Below are 15,167 nucleotides of genomic sequence, written 5' to 3'. Positions count from 1 at the left end.
TGAAGGAATCGCATTTCATTATAATGACAAGAGTTCTTGAGATCAAGATATTAATCTGTTGAATCATTCATCTCATGAATATTCATTAGTAATTTGCATATTAATCTCAGTGTGTATTTTTGAAATCTCAGTGTGTAATTAACAATTCTCAGTGTGTGTTTTTCAATTTATTTCATCTCAGTGTGTCTTTTTAAAATCTCAGTGTGTAATTTTGAATTCTCAGTGTGTGTTTTTTATTTTTTTAAATCTCAGTGTGTAATTTCGATTTCTCAGTGTGTTATTTTAGGTTTTTAAATCTCAGTGTGTATTTTTTTCGAAAAAAGGTTTTAACATAGTTTTGACGAGAACGGCTTGCCATAGTAATTCCTTAAATTTATATACATTTAATCTACATGTATTGATTTTACAAAGGAATGTCAATTAAGCCGGTTTACATTTTTTACAAAGCCTCTGATCTCTTTCTTATAAGAATGTTATATTTGTTTCCTTCGATTTGAGTAAAGATTCTTTTAAATATGACAATTCGCACAAACTGTTTAATGATAGATAAATACATAAGAAAAAAACAAGTTCTCACTTTGAAATAAGTATCTTATTTACTGCATGTGTATATTTTCTTTTTGTTATTCAAAATTACCTAATGAAACAATATAGGTCGGAATTTTGAATATTCAGCTCTAAGAAAATGATAATATGTATAAATGAATAACAGAATGCAATTTTTTTGGAAACATGTTTTTGGTACACATATACGTATCATAAAGTAAACCATATTTTTTTCGACTCCAATATATCATATATTGTTCAAAAGTCATTAATCGATTGAGAGAAAACAGATTCCAGTTACAAACTAAAACCGAGGAAACACATCAACTAAAAGAGGAAAACAACGGAACAACAGAAACCATGACGTGCAACAAAAACAAACGTTAATGCAACATTCATAGAAACAAACTACAAGATTATGTAATACAACTGCAAAATATACCCGGAATTATTTTTCAAGAATAGCTAAGTTAGAGGACTTTTTATTGACACCTACAATTTACTTCATGTATCTTGAACTTGATTTAATTTAAAAAAATCTTTAATGTAGAATATTTTTTTTCGATATCTATTTTCTTTCTAGGATGCTGCAGACCTGATTACAAACATGAATACATTCACTATAATACATTAGTATCAGTTTTATTGTATTATGATACATATGTAATTCTTAAATTCCTGATAAACAAAATCGATGTGATTGCCACGTTTTGTTGTATATATTACATATCACTTATCCTATGTTTGTTTGTTTTCGGATGATATTTATTAGTCATTACACATTACGTGCATTTAAATCACATTTTACCTCAAAGTGAACCTATGGTATATTTCTTACATTTATATACATTAAAACTTTATGTATCGATTCACAAAGGCATGTCATTTAAGCCGGAATACATTTTTAACAAAAGTTTTTTCGACTCCAATGTATCATTTTTTTTTATCTGATCTTTTTATAATTCAAAATAACCTGATTAAATAATTTAGCTTTACACCTAAATTTTGAACATTCAACTTTGATTAAAGGTTAAACAAATTTTCAACCTCGATTAGAAAAATAGGGCATGTAATAAAAGGTAGAGTGGAGTGGAGTGGAGTGGAGTGGAGTATTGGAGTGGAGTGGTGGAGTGTTGGAGTGGAGTCATGGAGTGAAATAAACTTAACATATCAAATCTTTTTTTTTATTATTCATCAAAGTTGGACAATGTTTTGGGTAGCATTTTATGACAGCTCAGATGGAGGGGGATAATGCTGTTTATCGTGTAATTTATTTAACTGTCCTGAATTGTAGTGTATTTCTAATAAGAAGGGGAAAAGCAAAGGCCCAGTAACCTATGCAGTTAAAATTAATTTTGGACGAGCTCACAAAACTTTTATAGAAATACACATAGTGCTTATGTTAATTTTCAAATTGTGGTAGGTACTAGTCCCTAGTTTAAAAATGTATGTCTTATTCCAGGTAAAATATGTTAGGATCAAACAGAGGCTAAAAAATCATCTTGTGATAAAAAAAATTATTAATATTTTTGTTATCAATGGACTATTTTATAATAAAATTAAAATGTCAATCAACATTTTCACTTTGATTTTAACGTACATGATAATTTAATGACTGTACTATTTAAAATAGTTTGTTTCTTCCAATTTAAAATAGATGAGGAAAATATGTCAAACCACAATCGCTTGTCCATGGAACCCATAAAACTGTCATTACTTAAACCTCAGAAACCAAATAACTTTGATAGATGAGAAATGTTTTTTTTTTTGTTTTTTTTATTAAATTGACAAAATAAACAGATGTTAAATCAGTACAAAACACACATTATATGTTCTGCATATTATGAACACAAGACAGATATAAGTATATAATGAAAACATTTTCAACAAATTTTATTATAAAATAAAGACTTTATCTATAGTCCTGAACATTTAATGTTGAATTCCGAGCGATTCTAGTAAAACCAAATCCTCATCTGATAAACTTTGTTTTATTTCATTATGGATTAAAACATCTTTGAATTCAAACTGAGGATCCTTTTTTCTTGCACAGTCACCATTTAAAAAAAAATGAAAATATGTGTTTTGTAGAGAAACAGATTGTTTCAAGATTATAGAACTTGGACTAAAATACATTAAATGATAATATCTTTTTAACACAAGATCATTTATCTGAAAATGATTGTCCACAGCTGAATCATTTTCTTATTATTCCAGCTATGAAAGTAAGATGGAATGGTTGCTTAGTTAAATCATGTCTTTGAATTATATTGGTATAATGAACATAAATGTAGTTGGATGCTGTTGAAATATATTCTATGATTTTATAGGAAAATATCTTCTAAAAAGACCACTTTCGAGTTCATCCGTCACCGGAAAAAACTCGTCAATAAGGCGCGCCTTTGTGACGTCATTGACCAGATAGAGGGGATCGTCTGTATCCCTACACTATTAACGTTCATCAAGCGTCTTAGTGAAAATGATTGTCCACAGCTGAATCATTTTCTTATTATTCCAGCTATGAAAGTAAGATGGAATGGTTGCTTAGTTAAATCATGTCTTTGAATTATATTGGTATAATGAACATAAATGTAGTTGGATGCTGTTGAAATATATTCTATGATTTTATAGGAAAATATCTTCTAAAAAGACCACTTTCGAGTTCATCCGTCACCGGAAAAAAATCGTCAATAAGGCGCGCCTTTGTGACGTCATTGACCAGATAGAGGGGATCGTCTGTATCCCTACACTATTAACGTTCATCAAGCGTCTTAGTGATCGTCATTGTGCAGGATAAACTAGAAATAACTTTTTGTTTTGTAAGTACTTAATCACATTTCTCTTATGATAGCAGTGCTATTTATGTAAATTATGAGAATTTAGTTTGCCGACTAAATTGTGCAATATAGTATTATAATTTTCGAATGATGTTCACTAAACCAGAGTTTTGACGGAAATGCATCGAACTCGAAAGTGTTCTATTGTTTAAAATCATCTAAGCTTTCATAAAATGCTACTCAAAACATTGGCATTGTCTTACTTTGGTGAATAATCAAATATGTCAAAATAAAATAATATAGAATCATTGTGTGCTGCAATTTAAAAAAAAAGAATTATAAATGATTTTTAAATTGATATTGATTTTTTAATCTGTTAAGTATATTTCACTCCATGACTCCACTCCAACACTCCACTCCACAACTCCACTCCAACACCTCACTCCACTCCACAACTTCACTCCAACACCTCACTCCACTCCACCTTTTAGTACATGCCAAAAAAATAGTGCGTAATTCTTTTAATTCTTTAACCAATCATAGGCGATTATTTTTATATCAGTTTTATGTATAATGGCTTCTATATTTACCATCAAAATTAGAATGGCATGTCGTAACTAAAGAGTAAGCCGCCATCTTGACTTTGTAAAAGCCATACATTTTCGATGAATGCAACATAATCTAAAACCTTATAGCACCTGCCTCCAAAACTTCATTTTAATGAGATATTAACGTAATTTGAAGCGTACAAGTACCGAAAACATCTTTCGCTTGAAAGTTTTCATTCGTATGAGGTCTTGTTTTACCATGATGTAAACTCGCCAAATCATTCGTGAAATTATCATACGAATTTCAATTTGTATATTTTCAAAGCTTTAATGCATTATTTCTTTTTTGTCATAAATGAATAAGAATAGAAACAACTGTGATGTATTTGTTTCATAATCTCAATTTGCTAAAAATCCAGGGACTATGTCACAGTAAAGGTTACGAAAATAGTTTCGGAAACATGGTTTATCGTAGTGCAAACCAAAAGAAAAATTCTTATTGACAAATCCAATTCATAGCAAACATACCACATGTCCTTATTTTTATGTATATCAATCTTTTTTTTTTCAATAAATTTGATCAACTTGTGAGACAGATATCATTATTTTGCAGGCATTATAAAATAAAGGCTTTGGATTATACTTCTGTGATATCGAGATCAATTATGATTTGGAAGGCATTTGTAATGCAGTGGGATGCCATGGAGTTACGTGTCTCTCAAAAGGCCAAAAGGAGTTAATGGGGAGTGGGGATTAGTAGCTGAACATTACTTTATGGTACCAAATGCCGTAAAAACAGATGGAAAACATATATGGACAACGACTAAAACATCTGACATAAAGATTTTGAAATGTATCAATTCTCTGAACGACAAAAGCAAGAACGAGATAAGTTCCAGATAATGGACAGAACTTTTCACTAATGTGATATTTTGGCCGATATAACAAAAGGCAAAAACTAAAGAGAAAATTTTGGCGTTTTTTCTAGTTAAATTTATCCGAAAATTTCCATTCAATGATATCGTGTTCCTTTTTTGTTATTGACGTTGCTGAATTGTTGTCTGAACAAAACAATGCATCCATGTGATATAACGACGTAACTGAAAACCTCTGGATACTTAGGTTTAGAAATTTTTAATTTTATGAAAGAATTACACAAGCAAACACTAGTGAGAGATAACTTTTGTAAGTTCTATTGTACCATCTAACAAATACAACCTGTATTGTTCTCTGTTTGGTATATTCAATGGGACCTTTAAATTTCTTGAGAAATTTATCACTAACTGATTAATTTACCTGAACAAAAAATTCAACTGTCAATGATGGAAATACATGTACAAATAAGGAATTATAAAACTGCATGTGATGTTGTATTTATTCAATCAATAAAGCATTTTCAATTTGTTTGATATAAACACTGATTTGAAGATTAAAAGTTGATTTTTGATCAAATTTCAACATTTCACCTATTAAAATTTGCTTTTTTAAGTGTGTTCACAAATAAAAACTTGAAATGATAATGTTTAAATAAAGGTCTTCATGAATGTATTCTTTATAAAAATCAGACATAAAGTTTTTATAATTAAATCAGTGCTTATATTCAACAGATTGAAATATATCATTGATATTGAATAAAAACTGTAACACATGCAGTTTATGTGAGTTTAAACATGTATTTCAATCAACAAAGAAGATATGTTTTGGTCAGGCAAATTAATCAATGAGTAATAGATTTCTCCTAGAAGAAATTTAAAGGTTCAAGTAAATAAACTACATAGAGAACAATAGCTATTGTATTGATTCAGGTACAGGTAATGTTGCAAAAGTTTAAATACCTTGATCAAGAGCAGACGACTCTGTGGTAAACTTTCATTTGGTTCGCAATAATAGCTTTGTCATATGGTATACCAAACAAAATCAATTCAGGTGTTATCACCAGTATAATTGACTTCATTTGGTTGAATACAATGAAAAGTTTAGAGTCGAAGAAAGGATATGCAGGATGATAAGACTGAATCTAATTTATTACTTAAATGATCGGTAGTTGTTACATATACGACATTTGATCTCTGGTTGATAGGCGTCTCATTGGCAATCATACCACATCTTCATTTGATTGCAAGAAATAGGATATATTGCACCCTATTTTGATAGTGCAAAATGATCATGATCTTTTATATGCATATTTTCTTATTTCTGAAATAAAAATGAACAAAACAAGCTCAAACTTCTATCCCCAAATGTATGGCAGGTGTATTTTTTTTTTTTTTATGAATAACACTAATTGTCTGTCTCAATTATTTTAAATATTTGTCACTTTTTCTTCAAACATAGAGAGCGCAGAACCAGGTCGTAGATGCACAGAATTAGCATATTTTCTCATCTTCAGCACATCATCAGGACAATTTCGTTCTGCCAATTTGAGCTACTGATGCTTAAACATCGTTATATTATACCTCTCGAGGTACGTTTAACGTGTTAGTGAAAATTAAAAAATCAACAATATTGTTGTTTTATTGTCTTTTTGAACCCGTCAGGACCAAATCACCAGCACAGAACGATCTCTCGCAGGACAACCTTATCCACAGTGGAAGCGCATTTCTGGATTCACCTTTACCGGGAACGCTCAAAGCCGAAATTTTGAAAGCCAACAACCCTTTATATATTTTTTTTGTAAGATATAACAAAAGATTTATAAATACCGAATGAGGTCTAATATGACAAAAAGCGGCCAAAAAAAAAAATGAATGACACAAAATGATAGTATATTATGCTTGAAAGTATCCTGCCTTCTAAGTTATAAACACATCTACATTTTTTTTTAAATTTATGATGTTGATACCAGGTCGGAAGTGTGCCGTGTGTTTTCCATTCGTAGGAAAAGTTTGATTATGTTGCTTTTGTGGTATTAGCCTTTTTGAATTTTTCATTGAGTTAGGTATTTTTCCTCTACTTTTATTTCCTTTAACTGGATCATTTTAACACTAGATAGGTTTATCAACATAAATGTATTTAATATGTCATTGTTTTGTTTGAGTATTTCAAACTTTTTCTTTTGCCAGCTATAAAGAAACTGGACAAAACGAATTCATATCCTTATTTTAAATTGTTCATTATAAAATTGGAAAAACGAATAACAAACGTTCTTCAGTTTAATCATTTATAATAATAAAAAAAAAACCAATCATTACAGTCATGCATTGATTAAACCAGAGACATATATATATTTATATGTCTCTGATTAAGCTGTCGCAAAATGTTCTTATATGTGACTATATTTATTGCAGGAATGCAAAATATCATAGACTGTATAAGGCGCACCCATTGATATCACACAAAAGTAGCACTTGTTTTTCTTTATTGTAGTATAATGAATGTGGGAAGGAAATACCATCAGTTTCCGATAGTAATTTTCTCCTGGACTTCCCGTCATGCTGTATCACAATTAATGAGCACGACCTAGGATCAACAACAAATACATTTTGATGATCATCCACAGTGATGGCCCTCGGGTCGATAAAGGATTCATCTTTATGTACCCATATTTCCTCACCTGTCATTGAGATACAATGAACAGTTTTATTTTTAACAGTTGTAAAATAAATTCTATCTATGGCAGTTCCCAAGTATGAGTCACAATTAATATGAAATGTTTTAAGTTCTTTCCCGGAAATATCTGTTATTATAATGCCATTTGCTAAGATAATAAAAAAATTGTCGTCCTTGTATGATATTCCATAGCAATCGTTTTTCAACTCTAATTTCTTCTCTATTGTATTGTTCTTAATATTAACAATTTCTACGTTCTTATTACCATATGTTAGAGCAATACGGTCATAATCTATGACTGTGATGTCCAACGGGCTGCTAGAGCATGGTATGTCACGAATGTGTTTGAGGTCTTCACTATACTCCCTCAGTTCACTGATATGTCCATAGTATGCTATCAAATAATTGCCATTTGATAACACGGTACAACCAGTAGGTAGACATTCTTTATTCTTACCATTGCATCTCTTTTTCAACTGAAGACGGACGTTGCTAATGCTTCGGATACTGGAAATTCGTTTCTGGGCTTGATCTAACCTCGCTTCTATGAACAACAGACTGGCGGTTGTTTTCTTAATTGATATGTCCCCGAGCTGATCTATTTCATCAATTAACGCCATGATAGAAGGATTTAATTTTACATAAACTTGAAAGTTTTGGGCAGACTTGATTCCTTCTTTGACCGATTTTACTTCTTTGAAGACTGATTCATTGATCTGTCGCATTCCCAAGAACAGCTGAATATCGGATGCGAATGACTTCAGTTGAGAAGTTTGCTCCTTCAGACAACTAAAATCTCGTTTTGCGTTTTTCATACGGTTTAGAAGTTTGTTTGCTTCCGATTTACTAATTTCATGTTTTGTGTCTAACTCTTGAAGAAGTTTTAGTTCTAAGTCTTCTAACTTTTTCAATATTCTCGCTCGTGTATCAATGATTGATTTTTTTATGTTTTGCTTCTGACTTTCAAAATCCTCCAAAGCTGACTCACGATCGGTAATGATTTGTTTAAGATTTTGTAATGTTCCGGTTAAAGTGTCCTCCAAATTTGTCAGTGCAGTTGAATGTTTTGCATTTTCAGCAGCTTTGTCTAAAGGAATGACGTCAGAACATGCCCTATGATGAGATGGAACGCAAGCTAAACAAACTGCAACATCATGTGTTTTACAGTACAGTTCAAGTCGCTTGTCATGGTCTTTACAATTAAAGCTTACAGTTATATTTTGTATCTGCCGGAAGTCTTCAATGGATATCAGCCTGTGGTCACGTGAAGTTTTGATAGATTTATGAACTTTCTCGCAATCTACACACAACCCCTCTTCACAAACTGAACACCATTTTTCTGCGTTTTTATTATTTTCTGCATAACCACAAGGACCACAAAGAATGTTTTCCGTCATGTTGAAATACCTGTTAAAGCATATATATTTTAAATAATGTATTTGCATATCTATTATCAAAAAGTATATATATAAGCATTCATTTTTAAATTTCACTTTTATTTCATGTCTGTTTTGTGATAGGAAAACCGGAGTGAACCATCGACTTTCGATGATTGTAAAATTGACAATCCTAGTCAATTAAAAGGTTGCCCCTACCATTGGTGACAGGAGAATATAAGTATTGTCACTTAAGTCCGCAGCCACGTCTAGTCAGAAGTGAGCACATTGAAGCCCATGCCTCCGTGTAGTAGTGTCAAATTGTTTACGTGTGGAACAACTCTGAGGATTCGGCTGTTGCAGAGCAAAATTTCTATCTCTTTCTTACATATCATAATTAACCTGTGGCAGTCCAAATTACCCAGACCTTCATTGTGGATTGCCTCTATTACAAAACACACCTTTTGGAAACATTAAGAAATGTTGGGTCCTCAATTCTCTTAATTCTTCCTTGTACTGTATTTGGCCTTATTGATTCGAGCGTCACTGAAGAATTTTTTGTACACGAAAACGCATCTGGCGAACACAAATTGTAATCCAGGTTTCTATGATGAAATAGTTGTTTTTAATTTCATCTCATCTTAACCATGCAATAGACATTAGTCACTGGACAATACGCAATTAACTATCAATCAACTAATAATTGAGTTTACACACTTGTTATTTTCAGGCAGGATTCTACTTCGTCAAAAGTATCTCTGCATTACGCAACCTGATTTTTTATTGTAAAAAAAGGAGCCATTGTAATGATGACGCACTGTTAATTTATCTCTTGTTATCCGAAAATGTATGCACATATAGTATCGTAAAGATCCCTAGATGCCACTGTTGTATTATAAAACACAAATGTATCTATTAGCTTATGAAAACCACTTTCTTATATGCATTTGGCCAACTTAACTGTTAACTAATCGGTTGCCATTAGGATTTTTAGTAAGTTAAAAAATATTTAAAAACTAATCTAATAAAATATTTCGTGGAGGGGCATTTACACTTGTTAATACACCCCGAAAATGAAGTTTCTTTTAAGTTATGCATTTTTAAGATCCACCAGAAAAGTTAGTCGTCAAATAATTCTAGTAAAAAGTTTTGTTTTTATTCGAACAAGCATACTCTGTTGCTATTAAACATCCTTGACAATATTTGGCTTCAAGCGTTCCTGATTTACAAATGTACGTGTAGGCCGCAAAAGATTTATAAAGTGTTATTTGTATAGCTGAGGGTCGATATAACTACTAGGGGATTATATTATAACTAATTTTGATTTAACCAGATGAAGATTTTTCCACAAATATAAAAGCTTAAGACGCATAAAATCTATAAATTTTGCTATGCATATTTTTATTAATTATTTGATATATATGATTGAACTCAATAATTTGTTTTCTCAAAAGAGCATGTGTATACCTGTTTCCATTTGCACATGTGTAGCAAGTTGCTTACAAAATTTTTCCCAAACCCTGCATTGAAATTTGATGAAATAAAATAATGTAAAACTAAACATCATCAGTTTTTTATTAAACAAATCCTGAAATAATTAAAAACCAATTGTTCTCTTTCCACCACAAACAATATATTTTAATATGAAAGTTGTAAAATTAAGTTTAAAATGTCATTTCAATCGTCAAATGATAGATTATTGTAAGCTAATTCCAAAAATATATTGTTTCTATACAATATTTTTTTAAATAAGGGAGATAATTTGTTACTTCCGGTTTGAAAATGTTTACTTCCGATAATTTTTGAATATTAGCTTGACACTGATTCCAAAAATTTCCTGTTCTATATACTTTTATATTTATAAAGTACAAAAAAATAGGTACTTCCGGTTTACACAAGGTCACTTCCGTTGTTTTTTTCAAGGTCAAATGGTTTGATACCTTTTGCCAAAAGTCATCTGGCTTTATCATGTATACATATGAGGTCAAAGCAAAGGTCAAAATTTAGAATTTCAAATTAAGCTATGACCTTGAGATCAATTTAAAGGTTATAAATCAAGGACCTCAAAGCAAAAGAACATAGGTCTTAATTATAATTAGGTAATGAGTTATATCATCATACGCGTATTTTAAAATACAAGAGGGGAAAAAACTCCACTTTGCGTTCAACGTTCCCTTGCAATCAAAATGTATATGTTAAGACATGTAGCAACTAACAATTCAGTACAACTAATTTGTTGATATCTTATACGGTTCTGTGGAATAAGTGAAAATAAGCCAAATTCAAAAATTTGAATATGAACTTGACCTTTGACCTTGACCTAATTTTCATTTTTTTGGACCAAGGACCTCAAATCAAAAGATCCTAGGTCTCTATCACTTATGGTTTACTAGATAGAAATGCATATTACTCACATCAAATGCATAAGGGGAAATAACTCTCATATTTGGTCAAAATGGGACAAATCATGCGAAGGATACCGGTATTACTAGCAAGTTTTATAAAATAAATTTATCGTTATCTTTTACGGTTGCGAAGGAGAAGTGGTCACAAGGAAAACAGTGTTTGGGGAGATAACTCCTTCAAAGAAAAGTATTCGTTTACGCAAGGTAAATTTCAAAAACTGTTCGATATCATATACCAAATATCTAAGCAACATATTGCAAAACAAATTAGGCGGAAGAAAAAAAAAATTGATCAGAAGAAAAACAATAGGTCTTTCCACAGAAAATTGGAAAGACCTAATAAACATAAAAAATACAACTTATTCGTGTCAATTCCAATTGCTGAATGCAAATGCATAAAAAAATTTGAAACGAATTTTAGAACCCATTTCTCATTATTTTGTTTTGTTTGAGTATTCCGGGTAAGACCAATTTTATAAAATAGAATTCAATTTAGCAGATATTGTAAAGTGGACAGCCCAGGCCAAGAACTCACAAAAAAGCAACACATTATTAAGAACCAAAGACAATTAATGGTGAAATAGAGACTAAACTGATGATGTTTATGCATCAGTGCGGCAGCAACACAAAGATACAAAAAAACCCAAAGATATCCAATGGTCAGTTATGTTTGTTTGTATATCCAAATTGAACTTGAATTTTGTGTGGGAATGTTGGTTTTCGGAGAAAGGTACTTTTTGACATGTATCTGGTGCTCGTATTTGATTTCGTTTTGTTATTTTGCATATGCTATCAAACCAAATAAAAAAACAATCTGATGTTTATTTAAAGAAAAGAATTCCAAAACATAAGACCAGGAAGTATGTCTTATAATAAGATTGTCCATGATTTTGTGAAATACTGAAATTTACATTGATGTATCTAAAAGAATGGGTTTTCCTTAATCAGTAACATAATCTTTGCAATTCATAATTTTGCTTATATATATATATAACTACCTTTAATATTGTTTTAGAATGACACTTTCTACGTCATGTTGTTGTCAGTGGCAAGTCTCGTGATAACGCCCAAATATCTACTTGGTATTTAAATAGTTTTGAAAAGCGGGAAATTTCAAATGTATGCAGGAAAATAGTTATATAGATCTATATGTAAAATTAAGTTGATTTTGTAACGTCCGTTTCGACAAAAAAAAAGATAAATGTTTTATCAAGTCACCAGCACAAAGCTATGACCTACTAGCAAAGTTTCAGTTTTTATTTGAAATTTATATTATGAACTAAAAGTAACTACGATCTTTCTAAAAAATGCTTATGTCTTGTGTAATTGGGAATCAAAGCGGCCTTCTTGTGAATTGGTTCCGATCCAGATGACCTAAAACCGGAACATTTTTGTAAAGCAGCATTCTCGTTGAATGACATCATTGCTAATGATCAGCATGGTTTTAAGTCGAACATACAAATAGTTATACATGAGTCATGATGACAGGAGACTCAGAGAAACATTACATATCACATCTGATGATTTGGAAGGACAACATGCATTAAACCACGATTAAAGCTAAACCTGGACAGCACATTATAGAACAACATAAAATTCTATTATATAAGTCTTAAATCATTGTACCAGGGGAAATTAATAATACGACTAAAATGATTCATTGATTGACCTACATCAGAAATGTTCATATCCGAATATTTGAAGCTAAAGGCATTAGTACCGAAACAGTTCAAGAGCTATAACCAAATGAATTTCAGACAAACATTGCCTGAGGGAATTATACACTTATCTTCTGAATAATTTTAAGATTTAATACTCACAATTTAAGAAAGGCTAGTTGTAAATCAAGTCAGAACAGAAGAACTGATAACTGAGCTTTTGATACCATTGGGGACTGATCGTGCCCTAGCAGATTTGTCGTCGAAGGGCTAAAACAATGTATAAACTTTTTTTAAAGGGGCCAGCTGAAGCCCAACTCCTAGTGTTTGATTTTCTCGATGTGTTGAAGACCCATTGGTGGCTGTTTTCTGTACATAAGTCGGGCTATTATACCTTTGACACATTGCAAATTTCCATTCTCAACTTTAAAGCTTTTGAAATAAATGAACTAATGACTTACTATCAGAAACTGCGAATACTCTCAGTTCTGTACTTTGTGTTTTATGTTAAGGATGTATAAAAACCCGGTCTGTGTTTTTGTTAAATGTTTTTCTGCTTTAAAACAATCTAATTTAAGCCTTTTTCAACTGAAATGAATAGTGTGTTCATATGTTATACTGTTACACCACTGTCCCAGGAGAGGGTTGGCGCCTACAAAAAGTTATCAAAGGTACCGGGATTATATTTTAGTACGCAAGACGCGCGTTTCGTCTACATCAGACTCATCAGTGACGCTCATATCAAAGATTTATAAAGCCAAACAAGTTAAAAGTTGAAGAGCCTTAAGGTTCCAAAATTTCTAACATGTTATACCCCGCAACATTGTCTATATGCCTGTCCACGTCCACACGTCCTGTAGTTCAGTGGTTGTCGTTTGTTAATTTCTGTCATATTTGTTTTTCGTAAATTGTTATGTTACAAATTCGTCCATTAGATTCCTTAATTGAGTTGTTTGATATTTTCTCACAATTAAGCTTCGTACCAAGACTCGCTAGTTTGTTGATCGCTATGGAATATCTGTTTTACAGATAATAATTGCATTCCCTTTTCCCCGAATGTGAATTATTACCGGGCTTGTATTTACATGAGCAACTCGACGGATGTGACATGTAGAGCAAGATATGCGTACCCCTCTGGATCACATAATATCACCCCAGTTTTTTGCGGGAGTCGTGATACTCAGACTAGATGTTTTTGTTTTCTTTATTGTTGTTTGTTTGCCTGTTTCTTTTTTATCCATTGGAATACTAGATTTTTTTCGACTTATAAATTTAAATGTTTCTCTGATATCTTTTGCCTCTCTTTTTCATGTCGGGGTCTTAAATTGATGGCTATACGATATGGTTCCCCCCCCCCTCATTTTTGAAGGCAGTACTATTGCTTATTATTGCATTTGACATGAATTTAAGTGGATATAATGATTTGATTTTTTTCTCATTGTAGATACGATTGCCTTGTATTTCCCACATATACTTCATATGAACATTGACACTCATACGACATCTCTTTGTATCTATTTCGAAGATAACTCGTATTGGCAATCAGAAAAAACTCTTTATTGAATATTTCTTGTTGTGGTTTTATTTCATGTACTTATGATTTTTTGTGATCAAACCTATTCCAATATGTTGAATGTATAGCTAATATAGAAAATCACTTTATTTATTTAAGAAGTTTTAAATCAACTCAACTTTTTGGAATTTTGAATCCTCAATGCTCTTCAACTTTGTACTAGTTTGGCTTTTTAGATATTTTGGTATGAGCGTCACTGATGAGTCTTATGTAGACGAAACGCGCGTCTGGCGTACTGAATTAAAATCCTGGTACCTTTGATAACCAATTAAATCGATCATTTCGTTTTATCTGTAATAATCTATCACTTCTGCATCACGCAATATGCGATGGACGTACATCTGAAGCAAATTCATGAACCTTCTAATGTTCTGTAATATATATCATATACTTAGTCTTTAGTTTTCTATGTTTTGTCTTCTGTACTATTATTTGCCTGCCTGTCTTATTTATTTTTAGCCGTGGCATTGTCAGTTTATTTTCAATCTATGAGTTTTACTGTCCCTCTGGTATCTTTTGTCCCTCTTTTATTCTATTTTACAATTATTTTGCTTTGATCGTTCACTTTTCTGCCTTGTAATACAATTTACCCCAAACTTTACAAATCCTATTTAGAACAGTTATCATTAACTATTGTTTTACAATAGAAATTTAAAATAAGTTTCAAAATGTAAAAGATATTGTATACAAAATCATTTCATAAGGGTAATTTTTTTAACACTTGAGGTCGATCAT

This window comes from Mytilus galloprovincialis, chromosome 3 (genome assembly GCF_965363235.1).
Source record: "Mytilus galloprovincialis chromosome 3, xbMytGall1.hap1.1, whole genome shotgun sequence".
Taxonomy (NCBI): Eukaryota; Metazoa; Mollusca; class Bivalvia; order Mytilida; family Mytilidae; genus Mytilus; species Mytilus galloprovincialis.
The sequence above is the reverse complement of the archived record's forward strand: the minus strand, read 5'-3'. Positions refer to the sequence as shown.